The following is a 14,952-nucleotide window of genomic DNA, read 5'->3' as shown; positions in this document are numbered from 1 at the left end:
AAGGCCAGAAGACTCAGCAAGGATACACTTCTATCTTCTCCTGCCTGCCTTACTCTAGCTGCGCTGGCAGCTGACTAGATGGTGCCCACCCAGAGTGGGGGTAGGTCTGCCTCTCCAGTCCATTGACTCAAATATTAATCTCCTTTGGCAACACCCTCACAAACACACCCAGGAACAATATCTGCATCCTTCAGTCCAATCAAGTTGACACTCAATATTAGCCATCACAATATGTGTGTGTGTGTGTGTGTGTGTGTGTGCATGTGTATTTTAATAATCGTTAAAAGAATTTGACAAATTATTTGTCCACATATGTGTTTAATTTTCCCAAGAGTATAAAGTATAAAAGTTTTAGCTAAATGAGAAAAGAGCAAAGGAACTTATAGCCAATGGTTACAAATATTTAACAGATTTATAGCAAATGAATGAGTCAATGAAGACTTGTTCCAAAGGTTCTTGTTTGAAGCTTTGTAATAAGTATGATGATAAATCCTAGCTTAAGTCTACTTCATATTTTCCCTCCTTCTCTCCTTCATTGTGAAGGCCTGGATTGAAGTAGTTCTTAGCCCTCTCTGCCCCTGCTCCCAGAAACCAAGAACAGAGCCTTGTTTAATACAGAAACATATTCATCAGTCTTTTTCTTAATCATCTTTGTTCCCAGGAAACAGTCACAATAAGAAAAGAAAGAAAGAAGAGGAAGAGAAAAGAGAAGAAGAAATCAAATTAGGATCAAAGTTATTTGTTGATATTTTATATCTAAGAGGGGCAGAGTTTGCATAAAAGCAGTAGGAAAGAATTTGGATATAGATGAAAATAGCTTGTTGAAGTTGTGATGTAGAAGATGCGACGGAGTCACCTAAGAATTCAGCTATTAAAAAAATTATAGCAAATCATGGCCAAGGGAAACAAATCTTTCAGATTATAAAGTGACAGATGTATCTCGTTAAAAGTGAGTTACAAAGAGCTTCAAAAGTTTATATAATGGATTTAGCATTGGTGATTTATTCATGGGTGCTTAAGGCACTTCATTCTTCTGATTCTACTAAAGGGTAAGCAGGAGGAAGGGACAAATTATTTTACAGTCAGAGTGACCTAAATATTGATCATTAAAAATGGATGTCAGCCCATTGTACTGGAGTTACATCCTGGGGGCTATTAGGCTTTGGCCCTCACAGCAGTCTGGGGTTGATCAAGTGGATTTGGCTGTTTTTAAGAATGTGGCTTTGGAGTCATGTGGCATTTAAAGACAAGATACTTTCGAAAAATGCATTGTTAGGCTATTTTGTCTTTGGGTGAGCATCATAAAGTACACTCATACAACTTACATGGCATAACCTACCGCACATCTAGTTTCATGGCTTAGCCTCTTGCTCTAGCCTATAAATCGGTACAGTATATTACTGTACTGAATATTGTAGACAATTGTAATGCAATCATAAGTATGTTTGTCCCCAAACACATCTAAACATAGAAATGGTAATAGCAAAAATATGGTATAAAAGATAAAAAATAAAAAGGTAAACCATTCAGGGAACTTACTATGATGTAACTTGGGGAACTGAAAATTGCTCTGGGTGAGTCAGTGAGTGAGTGAGTGATAAGTGAATGTGAAGGACTAGGATATTACTGTTTATTACTGTAAATTACTGTAGACTTTATAAACACTGTACAGTTAGGCTACAATAAATTTATTTACAAAAAACAAAATAACTGCAGTACATTACAATGCCTACGTTGATAGGCAATAGAAATTTTGCTGTTCAATTATTATCTTATGGGGCCACTATCATATATGTGATCTGTCCTTGACCTAAATTTCATAATGCAGTACACAACTGTATTTTAATATTTAAAATACAAAATATTCATGAGTTTTCATAACTGAACATCAGTCCCTTGAGATCACACTACACATGTTAAACAGAAGAGACAATGGGCCCAGATAAGACACTGTTAGTCATTTCATAGCAAACAATGAGAACAATTTTTTTTCTGGTTTTTGTGTGACAGAGGATTTTACATTGCATATTATGGGGAAGAAAAGAGCATTACAGTTTGACTGAAAGATTTATAGCCTGTGTGATGGTTAATATTCGGTGTCAACTTGATTGGATTGAGGGATGCCTAGATAGCTGGTAAAGTATTGCTTCTGTGTGTGTTTGTGATAATGTTGCCAGAAAAGATTGACATTTGAGTCAGTGGACTAGGAGGGGAAGATGTACCCTCAGTGTAGGTGGGCACTATCCAATCACTGCCAGCATGGGTAGAAAAAGGCAAGGTGGACAAAGGTGTGATGCTTGCTTGCCTAGTCTTCTCGCTCTTTTCGTTCTTCCTTTGCTGAACACTTACTTCTGCTCCTCCTGCTCTCGAATCTCAGACTCCAGGTTCTTTGAGCCCTGGATTCTGGGACTTGTATCAGCAGCTTTGCTGGGGCTTTTGGCCGTAGTCACTGTTGGCTTCCAGTTTTGAGGCTTTCAAATTTGCACTGAGCCACTACTGGCTTCTCTCTTTCCCAAGCTTGCAGATGGTTTATCCTGCCTTGCCTTGTAATTGTGTGAGCCAATTCTCCCTAATCAACTCCATATATATGTGTGTGTGTGTGTGTGTGTGTGTGTGTGTGTAGATATATATATGTATCCTATTGGTTCTGTCCCTCTGGAGAACCCTGACTACTGAAATTGTCATTAACTAAACAGATTTGCAGAGGTCAAGTTTGCAAGGATTAACCGTGGGTTGGCAACAGCATTTTCTTTTGACATACTACGTTTCAGATTAGCTGGATATGTTGAGTTAAACATTAGGCATACGAATATAACTATTAAAAAGGGGGCTTGGAATAAAGATGGAAATTTGGGTCTCTACTAAAAATACGAAAGTTAGCCAGGTGTGGTGGCATGCGCCTGTAGTCCCAGCTACTTGGGAGGCTGAGGCAGGAAAATTGCTTGAACCCAGGAGGCAAAGGCTGCAGTGAGCCGAAATTGCACCAGTACACTCCAGCTTGGGCGACAGAGTGAGACGCCATGTCAAAAAAAAAAAAAAAAAAGAAGATGGAAATGTGGGAGTTACCATCATAAATAAAGTCACAAAATTAAATATGATTATCTAGGGGGAAAAGTTATACAGAAACCTAGGACTCAAATGTTCCAACTCCTGAATCCTAGGGTGGTTTGAACACATGGAGTGAGTAATGTGAAAAACAATTAGCAAAGACTAAGAAGGAGAAGTCAAAAAGGCCAAGAGAAGAAACAAGGCATGTGGTAACAGGGGAGCAAGTATAAAAGGTATTTCATTTCATGGAGTGATTGGGTCATATAGTACTAAGAGTTAGAGTGACCTTATAATTTATTATCCTAATCTGGATGCATTGGAGAGTGAAAGCAGCAGCTATAAATAATTAAAACAGGGCAATAGACGGAAATAGGATTGTCCCAGGAAAAGTATAGGATGTATACTCAAACTGTTCATAGGCCAGTGTAGATGGGTTAAGAATTAATTGTTAGATTCAGCAAAGTAGTGCCCATAAATATCCATCAGAAGAGTAATTTCAGAGATTGGTGATGATTGGAGAATGCTAAAGAGAAAACAGAAGTAGGTAAAAATTGGAGGACAGTGAATACAGACAATTGTCTCAACACATCAAAGGAAGGAGACAGAATAGTGATAATATGGTCAAGGGAGACAAAAGAGGAGTGCTTTTTTGTGTGTATATGTGTATTTGCTTGTGTGTGAGTGTGTGTGTATTTAATAAGAAAAATAGTAAGTCATTATTCTCATCTTCCTACTGGGCAGGCACTACAGTCATGCCATAAAGCAATCTGTGTCCAGGACAGGAAGCATCCAAGTGAAAAACCTTCATTGGCTTCAGATGGATGGTGGCCCATATTTTACAGATGGATGCTTTAATGCTGTGAGCCTGTGCAGTGTCATTTGGAATATTTTGTTACATCTAGAAGTAGAATTTAGCACCTTGATGATATTAAAGTTTCCAGTCTCTTCAAGACCTAAGATGCTATTTGTCTGACATGAGAGCTTACTCCAATGAACAGTAAAACTCACCAGCAAGACTAACTGAATAAATCAGGAAAGGCTGGCCAGACAACATACCCTAAATTCTAGACACCAGAGTGTTAGACATGCAAAGGAGGCAGAATCACAAAGAGCGTGAATAGGCACTGTCGCCCAATAGCATAGACTTGAATCCTGTCTTTAACATTATCTGGCTATGCGACCTAAGGCAAGTTTTCAAATCCCTCTCTGATTCAGTTTTCTGAACTATAAAATAGAAATACAACAACAAGACACCTGCTTGTGCTTGTTGTGAGCGTTAAAGGAGTTAATACCCATTAAGTTTTTTGGAACAATGTCTAGCACATAATAAATGTTCAAATAGAGTGAACTACAATAATTTAAATGTTGCACTTTGAGCAATGAATTGGAAAGGGACCTCAGTTTTTATCATCAAAAAGCAAATAGGTTCTAATTTCTAGATGGAATTTAAAGGCCGCTTAAATAAAACCAGTAGAACAGTGTAATGTAAATGGTTAGAGCCAAAGTGATAAAATTTGAGAAACTGCAGCACATCCTGGCTCTGCTCTCAAAAGTTGAGGAACTTTGGAGGAACTTGGAATGAAAAACTTAGGTATTCTAAGTTGTAGTTTCCTTTAGGATAATATGAGATAATAATATATACTCTATAGTTTCTTTGTTGAGAAAAATATACGAGGAATCCCATGTATGGGGATATAATTACTACATATTAAATTATGCTTTCTTGTTTTCTAAGTTTTATTTTTATTTTTACCTTAAGTTCTGGGGTACATGTGCAGGATGTGCAGGTTTATTACATAAGTCAATGTGTGCCATGGTGGTTTGCTGCACCTATCAACCTATCACCTAGGTATTGAGCCCCACATGCATTAACTATTTTTTATAAAGCTCTCCCTCCCCACACCCCATCTGCTGGCAGACCCCAGTGTTGTTCCCCTCCCTTTGTCCATGTATTCTCATTGTTTATCTCCTACTTATAAGTGAGAACATGTAGAGTTTTTCTGTTCGTGCGTTAGTTTGCTGAAGATGTTTCAAGCTCCATCCATGTCACTGCAAAGGACATGATCTCATTCTTTTTTATAGTTGCATAGCATTTTATGGTATTTTATAAGTATCACATTTTCTTTATCCAGTCCTATCATTGGTGGGTATTTGGGTTGATTCCATGTCTTTGCTATTGTGAATAGTGCCGCAATGAACATACATGTGCATGTATCTTTGTAATAGAATGATTTATATTCCTTTGGGCATATACCCACTAATGGGATCACTGGGTCAAATGGTATTTCTGATTCTAGATCTTTAAAGAATTGCCACATCATCTTCCACAATGGTTGAACTAATTTACATTCCCATCAACAGTGTAAAAGTGTTGCTATTTATCCCCAACCTCACCAGCATCTGTTGTTTCCTGACTTTTTAATAATCACCATTCTGACTGGCATGAGATGATATCTCATGATGGCTTTGGTTTATATTTCTCTAATGATCACTGATGTTGAGCTTTTTGCCATACATTTGTTGGCATCATAAATGTCTTCTTTTGAGAATTGTCTGTTCAAGTTCTTTGCCCACATTTTAACGGGTTTTTTTTCTTGTAATTTAAGTTCCTTGTAGATTCTTGACATTAAACTTTGTCAGATGGATAGATTGCAACCATTTTCTCCTGCTCTGTAGGTTGCTGTTCACCATGATAATAATTTCTTTTGCTGTGCAGAAGCTCTTTAATTGGATCTGATTTGTCAATTTTTGCTTTTGTGGCAATTGCTTTTGGCGATTTTGTCAGGAAACCTTTGCCAATACCTATGTCCTGAATGGTATTTGCTAGATTTTCTTCTAGGGTTTTTATAGTTTTGGGTTTTACATTTAAGTCTTTAATTAAGTATTTAATTAATATCAAGTTAATTTTTGTATAAGGTGTGAGGAAGGGGTCCAGTTTCAATTTTATGCATATGGCTATCCAGTTCTTCCAGCACCATTTACTAAATAGGAAATCCTTTTCCCATTGCTTGTTTTTGTCAGGTTTGTTGAAGATCAGATGGTTGTAGATATGTGGTCTTACTTTTGAGTTCTCTATTCTATTCCATTAGTGTATGTGTCTCTATTTGGACCAATTCTGTGCTGTTTTGGTTATTGTACCTTGTAGTATAAAGTCTGGTAGCATGATGCCTCTAGCTTTATTCTTTTTGTTTAGGATTGTCTTGGCTATATGAGTTGATTTTTTGTTCCACATGAATTTTATCTTATTTTTAATTTGTTTTTGTTTTGTTTTGTTTTGTTTTTGAGATGGAGTCTCTCTCTGTCACCCATGCTGGAATACAGTGTTGTGATCTTGGCTCACTGCAGCCTCCAACCCCTGGGTTCAAGCGATCTTCCCATTACAGGTGTGTGCCATCACACCTGGCTATTTGTGTGTGTGTGTGTGTGTGTGTGTGTATTTTTAGTAGAGATGGGGTTTTACCATGTTGGCCAGGCTGGTCTCGAACTCCTGACCTCAAGTGATCTGCCTGCTTCAGCCCCATAAAGTGCTACAATTATAGGCATGAGGCACCACACCCGGCCCCATATTAATTTTAAAATTGTTTAATTCTATGAAGAATGTTAATGGTAGTTTAATCGGAAAAGCATTAAATCTGTAAATTATTTTGGGCAGTATGGCCATTTTCAAGATTTTTATTCTTCCTATCCATAAGCATGGAATGTTTTTCCATTTATTTGTGTCCTCTCTGATTTCCTTGAGCAGTGGTTTGTAGTTCTCCTTGAAGAGGTCCTTCACTTCCCTTGTTAGCTGTATTCCAAGGTATTTAATTCTTTTGTATGCTTTCTTGTTTTCAATTTTTTTCACCTTATCGTTTTCCCTCCACCTCCTCTCCTACTTAAGCATCTGTGAAGGCTTAATATGTGCACTACCATCAAGGTAGGGATAAAACACAAAGAACCGGGAGTCAGATCTCAACTTTTAGTTTGTTAGGGATACTCTGGTAAATTTGTAACCGTTTCTTATTGGTTGTTGTTGTTTGTTTGTTTTTAAGAGTCTGGTGTTTGGGAAGAAAAATTGTGATTCTTTCTGCCCTGCCTCCCAATTTTATTTATTTTAATTTTAAAATTTGGTTTTAAATATGAAGAATTAATGCCTGGAAAACAGAGTTTAAACAGCGTTGAAACAACAAACTAGTAAATGGGGAACAAAATGCATAATTACGTAAGGATCAATTTCTGACCTAAAGGTGAACATTTTGAGCAGTTAGAAGGAAATAAAGAATAAGAGGAAAATAAGCAGGTATTAAAAGCTGGTGGTATCTAAACAGCAGACCATTACTGTTTAGAAGGTGTTCCCATCTGGACATTTTTTAAGTTGGTAGAAACCAAATAGAAACATCATTAAGGTTTGAGGTATCACAAAGCAGAATTGCAGAAGGTAACCACTTACAGAGAAACTTCATGTGCTTTGTTGTCTAAACAGCAGAACGTCAATGCTTGGAAGATCTATGCAGGTGTGAGGATATGTGAGCTTTGCACACATTCTGGCTCAAATTCTACATTCTGCAGAGGTTAGGCATGAGTTTGAGCATGGGGTCCTGGGGATGTGAGTATAGCATATGACATAGACTAGAATGGGCCTCATAATCATAGCATCACTTTTTACAAATTGTAAAGTTCACTCCTAAAAGCCCCACTTTGGAGTAATAACCCCCATTTGCGCTCTTTAATGGGAATAATGACACTCAGAGGTTTGTGTAAAAATAAAATATACTAATACATTTAATGACTTTAGCACAATGTCAGGCACATATGAAATGTTCATAATGTAACAGCACTTACTCTTAAGAGAGTGAGAAAAGATTATCCTTAAAATTTTCTCGAGTAAACAAAAGCAGAGTAGACCTTCCTAGCATTGGTTTTGATCTTCTGCCAGTGACAAATTAAACTGAATTTCATTTAAAACCAGTTTCTGAAAATACACTGTGAAAAGAATAGGCTGAAAGTATGAATTAATAGTTATGGAAGAATTCCATAACAGCTTTCTACGATTTTTCTTTTATCACTTCTATTTCCATCTATATGTGTTTCCATCTATATGAGTTTTCCAGAAAGTTTTGGTTTTTTATCCCAAGTACACAGCTATTGTTTTGTGACAGTATAACACTCAACATTCTAAATATTTGACAATGTTAGTTCTGTTTCTTTACATTCTTCTATTTTTTGTGACATATTTGGTTGCATACATACTTACCTGTAAATTTACTTTTTTATATTTTAAAATATGTGATCATTTTTCTAAAATGAATTATACTTGTATTTTCATTATTATGGAGGAAGAGCTTCATTGAAGTTAGAATTATGTTGGTATCTTTAGTATTACACAAGCTGTCTGTGAGCCCATCCCACTTAGTCATAGAGAAGGTAGTTGGTGCTTATACTTAAAGGAGAGACTTCCCTCTTAGGAAAATATTTCTAGCCATCTAGTGACATCGACTAGGACCAAATCAAAATGCTGCCTTTGGAATAGTGAATTTAAGTCATACTATAGAATTTTTTCCTCAGTATGTTTGGCCTACAGTGAACAGTGTGAATATCCACAAACAAATTGAAGCTTATTATATAATAATTATATTCTTTATGCATTCAATACTATTATGATGCCATCATGCACATATCAGGCACTTTGTTAGGAATTAAAGATATAAAGAATACAATTTTGTTCTTGCCCTTAAGATGGAGAGACAAACAAATCAACATGGTAGAATGTCACTTTCTTTTGTCTGTTAATCTCTCAGTGTAAAATATACTTATTTATAGTTGTACTGGAAACTATATGTTTCAGGGAATTTCCTTTTAGGGGTATAAAAGATATACCATGGAAGTTTGGTCATAGAAATAGGCTTAGGAGATAATGAGGAGGTGTCTGTAATACCTGAGAGTAAGCAAAACTTCCCTAGAGATGTCTCCTAATCTGAGCCTTAGAGAACAGTAAACAGAGCTAGCCTGACAAAGAAGAGTAGAAAGAACATGCCCAGTACATAAGGCCATAATGATCAAAGACACAGAATCTTACAACAACACAACAGGTAATTAAGCTGGAGAAATACATAGGTCAGGACTGGGGAGGCAGGAGTTCAAGTCATAGTAATCTTGCTTATTATGTAAACAAGCTGCACTCTATCATTATTTTTAGTTGATTTTGACAAGTTAAATTTACACAGAATTCTGGTTTATAAAACAGATTGAAAAATAGATTTTGTTGGAATGGTGTGTGTTATAGGGAGGCACCATGTTCATCACACAAAAGTGTTATGTGTGCAGTGAGTGAGAGGGTCAACTTTTCTTATACTAGGTCACACTCTTGACCATGTGGGATAGATTTGAAGGAAATATGAATGTGAGCAGAGGGAACACTAGGAGTCTCTGGTTGTAGTCTAAGCAGGAAGTGATAAGGACCTGGAGTACAATACATCCTTTACTTCTCTCTTGATGAATAACTAAGTCATATAGATAACTACATTTTTCCTTCAAAATCTAAAGTACTCATTCTTTTCTGGAGAATGTCCATCTTTAGGTCTCTAATAGTCAAGACTAAATATAAATATCTGAATCTCATATGATTTGTGTAAAGGCTCCTGCTCAAGGACAAACTTTGTTTGTTATCCATGACAGGAGCCACTGAAAATCCTGTTAATTTATAGGGTAAAATAAGATAAATTTTAAGTGTCACTGGGAAGACAAAATAATAAATTTTAGAATCATTATATTTAATGGCTAAAACTAGGGTTGGTTAATACATATAATCAAGTAATAAGCATGTAACAAACTTTTAATTGTGTTTTAATGATCAATAAAGTTTGCTTTACTCCTTGAAAAATCTGTATTATATACCTGTTTTATTATCTGCCTTAGAAAATAATCCAAGTTCACATTGCCGCACCACCATTTCTCTAGCTATGTTCAAGCATATCTAAATCCCTGAAGAAATGACGACACAGGCTCACACTACAGTTCCCCCTGCATCTCTACCCTTATCTTCACATTCTGCTTGATATAGTCCTTAACAATTTATTATATTCCATTAAACTTTGTTGAATTCAGAAGTTGCTTCTTTAAGTAGTTGATTAACGCATTCATCATACCTGAGGTTCCAATCTCAAATCACATTAGTGATTACTGGAATACTTCATTTCACATAATAAATTCATGGCATATTCTTGAAATTTACACATAAATTGATTTCTTGAATACACGATATTTTCAATGAACTCTAGAGAAAGTTGTGGCACATCCTTTGGGGAAAATAAATTATCTCCTCTTAATTTATATAATTCATAAATTATTTTAATAAAATGCCTCCCTTTTATTTCTATAAAGCCACCTATTGAGACCATTTGATCCAGGAAATGAGATGTCAGGTACCCACAGATTTCTATTTACAGTGGTGAGAAGACTGAAATTCGAGTCTGTTAAAAATAGGTTACTGGAAATTCCTTACCTAATCTCATTTTTACAACTGTCTCTTTTACTTTACTCTCAACAATAGCCTACACAATGATTTTTTGAAACTATGAAATTAAAATAGTTCCTAAATGTTAAGCAGTAGTTCTAATGGAATATAATTTCATATCTTGGATAATGTTCCTTCTTCTGTCATTTTATAAGTGAATTGGAAAGATAAATTAATTGGAATGTATCCAGAGACTGTGAGAAGGCTGACAAGGAAACTGTCTCCTACATGGAATAGGCAATGGAATAAAACATATTTAGCTCAGGGAAGAGAAGGTTCAGTACAGACATAGTAGCTCTTTATATATTTCTGAAGAATTGTTCTGTGGGAAAAATTAGTAAGCTAATTGTAATCCCTCAGGAACTCAGATCACAATTAGGAATTGATAAAAGAAAAATGAAAACTTCAAAAAAGTCACTAGAGTTGCTCTAAATGGGAATAAGCTGCTTCTTGAAGTACTACACCTATAGTCACTGGAAGTGTTCAAAAGAAAAGCCAAGTAGCCACCTCTCCAGCACCTCTTATATGAAATGAATCTTGAAGCACCCTTCATAAATTTCAGCTCAAAGAGTCTGAGTATCTAGTAAATTATAGCAATGACTATAATATCCATAGCTCCTATTATCAAGGCATGGAGTCGATTTCCCATTAAGCAGTAATTCTGGACTTGGTCATATGACTTGGTCTAGACAATGATGTGTTAGTAAGTAGAGGCTCAGAAAGGACTTGAGTAGTACCCCCATGGTCCTGTGTTGCTGCTTTTGGAGACTTCTACTGAGTGAATAAGGCCGTACTACCGTGTTATATGATGAAGTGACTACATAGAAGGGATAAGCCATCTCAGCTATAGATCTCCACTACTACCAACACAACGGACCCTTCTCCAGCTGAACGGACATCTGACGAAAAGGCATGATTGAGCCAAGAATGTCTCCAACTTTACAGATAATTCCAGACTAGTTTTCCAATCTACAGAGTTGAGGGCCAAATCGCTGGTTATTCCTTTAAGGCAAAAAGATTCATAGTTGTTTTGCAGCAATTAAAAAATGACAAATATGTACAAAGTGGTACAGACCAAAAAAAGGTAATTATCTTCAGAATGAAAAATGTCATGGAGTCCTGAATTTCTTGAAAAGAAAAAGCACATAATGAGTTTGAAGGATGGGCAGAATATACATAGAGGGATAATTAGGAACTGCAAAGTAGGAAATATTATGAACAGTATGACCCAGTTGTTCTTTCATTGCAAGAATAGAAGACAACTTTGACTAAAGATAAAGAGGAATTTGTGTGGAGACACAGAAAATAGTTTAGAAAAGCAAAGGAGGGACTAAACAAACAGTCCCTTCAAAGGGCAAAGCAGTAATAGGGCAAGTATGAGACTCTTAGTGGCAAGAAGTAAAGACCATTCTCTTAAGAGCACTACTCCTGGTGTATATTACCTCCAACTTTGCCTTCAAAATCTGCCCTGGTGTAATTGCTCCAAGTTTAAACTCCTGAGAGAGGAGATCTAACCTGCCCAAGATGATCACTCATTCAACCCTTGGCCAGACAAGGAAAGACACTTCAGTTCACAGAGACAGGAGAGGCAGGTTTAACAGAGAGTTGGCTCTGAAGGAAATTTAAGGAAGTGATACCAAAGGAAAGGACAGGGGTGCCTGAACAGCAATTCAGATGGGGTAGATTACACATGATCAATGACAGGTTAACCACAGTTAAATCATATAATAATGAATAACATGCCCAACACTGTTGTAAGATTTTTGAAGTATTAACTCAAGCCTTTGAAGAAAAGTACTAATATTGACCTTATTTTACAGATATGGGAAGGGAGGTTAAGTGACTTACACAAACATACATCACACACACATACACACACACCCCCCCCCTACACAGTGACACCACATGTAATTGGGAGTTTGATGTCTGTTTTAAAAGTTCACTACCTTCTTCATTAAAATATAGGAAATTTACTGCTTACCTATTATCAAAAAAGTTCATTTCATGTTTATTCGTGGATTAGAATTTCTATAAAGCAGGTGAAACCACTAAGGCCATTTCACTGCATGTATCTTGCCACACTTTTGAAAAAGTTACATAATTGGAAGCTTAGTTGAGCATAATATACCACTCTGTATTTGTGCTTGCAAACTTAGGCTCTTTTGCAGTGGATATAATTGATCGGTCTTGAATATGGAGGCAATATAAGGGAAAGAATATGAAGCCTTTACAAAGGGAGAGTTTACAATGGCAGTGATACCAACACAGCAAGTAACTAAGTTAATAATTAGGATTAGTCAATCTGTATGCTAAAAATGTAAGAATGTTATATTAAATATATTTATTGGATTGTACTCCAAAATGGACAAACATTCAATAGCAGAGCTGATACAAAAATTAGTTTTCCATCAACCATTACACAGATCAATGATCTATTAACTAAGTCTTGCTAGCAATGAGATTTCATTATAATTTTTGACCTGCATTTTGGATATTCTACTGACAAAGTCTAGCTTTGAATAAAACAGTTATTTTTTTACATAACCAACACTGATAAATTTGTTCCTAAATAGTTGACAAGCATATAATATGAAAGTGATTTTTGTCCTTTAAATCAAAGACTATTTCAGCTTTGCATATTTTCAATATCCTTACATAATGAATAATTATATTCAGTTTATTTTGTAATACATTTGTAGCCAAAACCTCACAAGAGACTCAGATTATTTTTAGTAAATCTCCCCACTTAAGACAAAATATTATAAAGCGCTTCGTGTCAAAACACATTTTCAAAGTTATTTCTGTAGCAGTGCAAATCTTTTCATTCTCTCCCTCCTCCACCCACATGCAATGTCGTCAACAAAGTCAGCAGGAGTTCACACATACACATGCAAATTGTTAGAGAACTACAGGGAAGATGGGGTTGGAATAGTTATGAATAGTGGCATTATGCTAATTTTTAAATTAAAAGATTAGAGAAAGTTTATAAAAATAAATGTGGAGGATGATTTAATACAATTGTAATAATCACTTTCATATATATAACATTTTCTTCTTATGACAAACTTCTTCAGGATAGGGAGACATATCAGACTTTATTAATAAAAGGGAAAAAAAACATATCATAGGGAAAATATTCAACCAGTCAGACAAATGTTAGGAAGACTATCCAATCTGTGTGTATTTTCTATAATGCTTATGAAACAAAATATGGAATTTCCTTTCCATAACTTTAAGCTAAAATACCTGTACTGCTATTAAGATATACTCTAAGGAACAGTAGAAAAACAGAGGTTCAATTAGAACTGGGGATTGAGAAGACAGAGAAGGTTGAGCAAAGGTTTTGTTGTTGTTGTTGTCGTTTTATGAGACGAAGTCTTGCTCTGTGGCCAGACTGGAGTGCAGTGGTGCGATTTCGGCTCACTGCAACCTCTAACTCCCTCATTCAAGTGATTCTCCTGCCTCAGCCTCCCAAGTAGCTGGGATTACAGGCACATGCCACCACATGGAGCTATTTTTTGTATTTTTAGTAGAGATGGGGTTTCACCATGTTGACCAGGATAGTATCGATCTCCTCACCTCATGATCTGCCTGACTCGGCCTCGCAAAGTGCTGGGATTACAGTCGTGAGCTACCGCGCCTGGCCAGAACAAAAGTTTTAAATAAATTTTACGACATATTAGTGAAAGAAGTAGGCTTAAAAAAAGTCAAGAAAAAGATGAAAAAAGGAGGTAAGCTAAGATTAAAAATAAGAGCTCTGTGACATTTGGGTAAACATATGTTAAGTTTTCTTTGAGAAGGTTAATAAAACCACTAGGCTAATCACAAATACTAGAGAAATTGTACATGTTCAATTTTCCCACAAAAGTATGTACCTCTACTATATATTAATAAAAATAAATTTTATTAGGGAAAGGACATCCTACTTAATAAATGGTGCTGGGAAAACTGGCTGCTCACATGTAGAAGAATGAAACTGGATCCCTATCTCTCACCATATAATAAATCAACTCTAGACGTATCAAAGACTTTAAGACCAAAACAATAAAAATTCTAGAAGATAACCTAGGAAAAACTTTTTTGGGCATTGACTTAGACAAAGAATTCATGACTAAGACCCCCAAAGCAACTGTAACAAAAACAAAAATAAATAAATGGGGCCTAATTAAGCTAAAAATCTTCTGTACAGCAAAAGAAATAGTCATCAAAGCAAACAGGCAAACCACAGAATGGGAGAAAATATTTGCAAAGTATGCATCTGACAATGAACTAATGCAAGGAACTCAAACAAATGAGCAAGAATAAAACAACTCCATCAAAAAGTGAGCATATAACATGAACAGACATTTCTCAAAAGTAGAAGATATATACATGGTCAATAAACATATGAACAAAATGTTCAATATCACTAA

The sequence above is a fragment of the Macaca nemestrina genome, chromosome 9 (genome assembly GCF_043159975.1).
Source record: "Macaca nemestrina isolate mMacNem1 chromosome 9, mMacNem.hap1, whole genome shotgun sequence".
NCBI classification, from domain to species: Eukaryota; Metazoa; Chordata; class Mammalia; order Primates; family Cercopithecidae; genus Macaca; species Macaca nemestrina.
The sequence above is the reverse complement of the archived record's forward strand: the minus strand, read 5'-3'. Positions refer to the sequence as shown.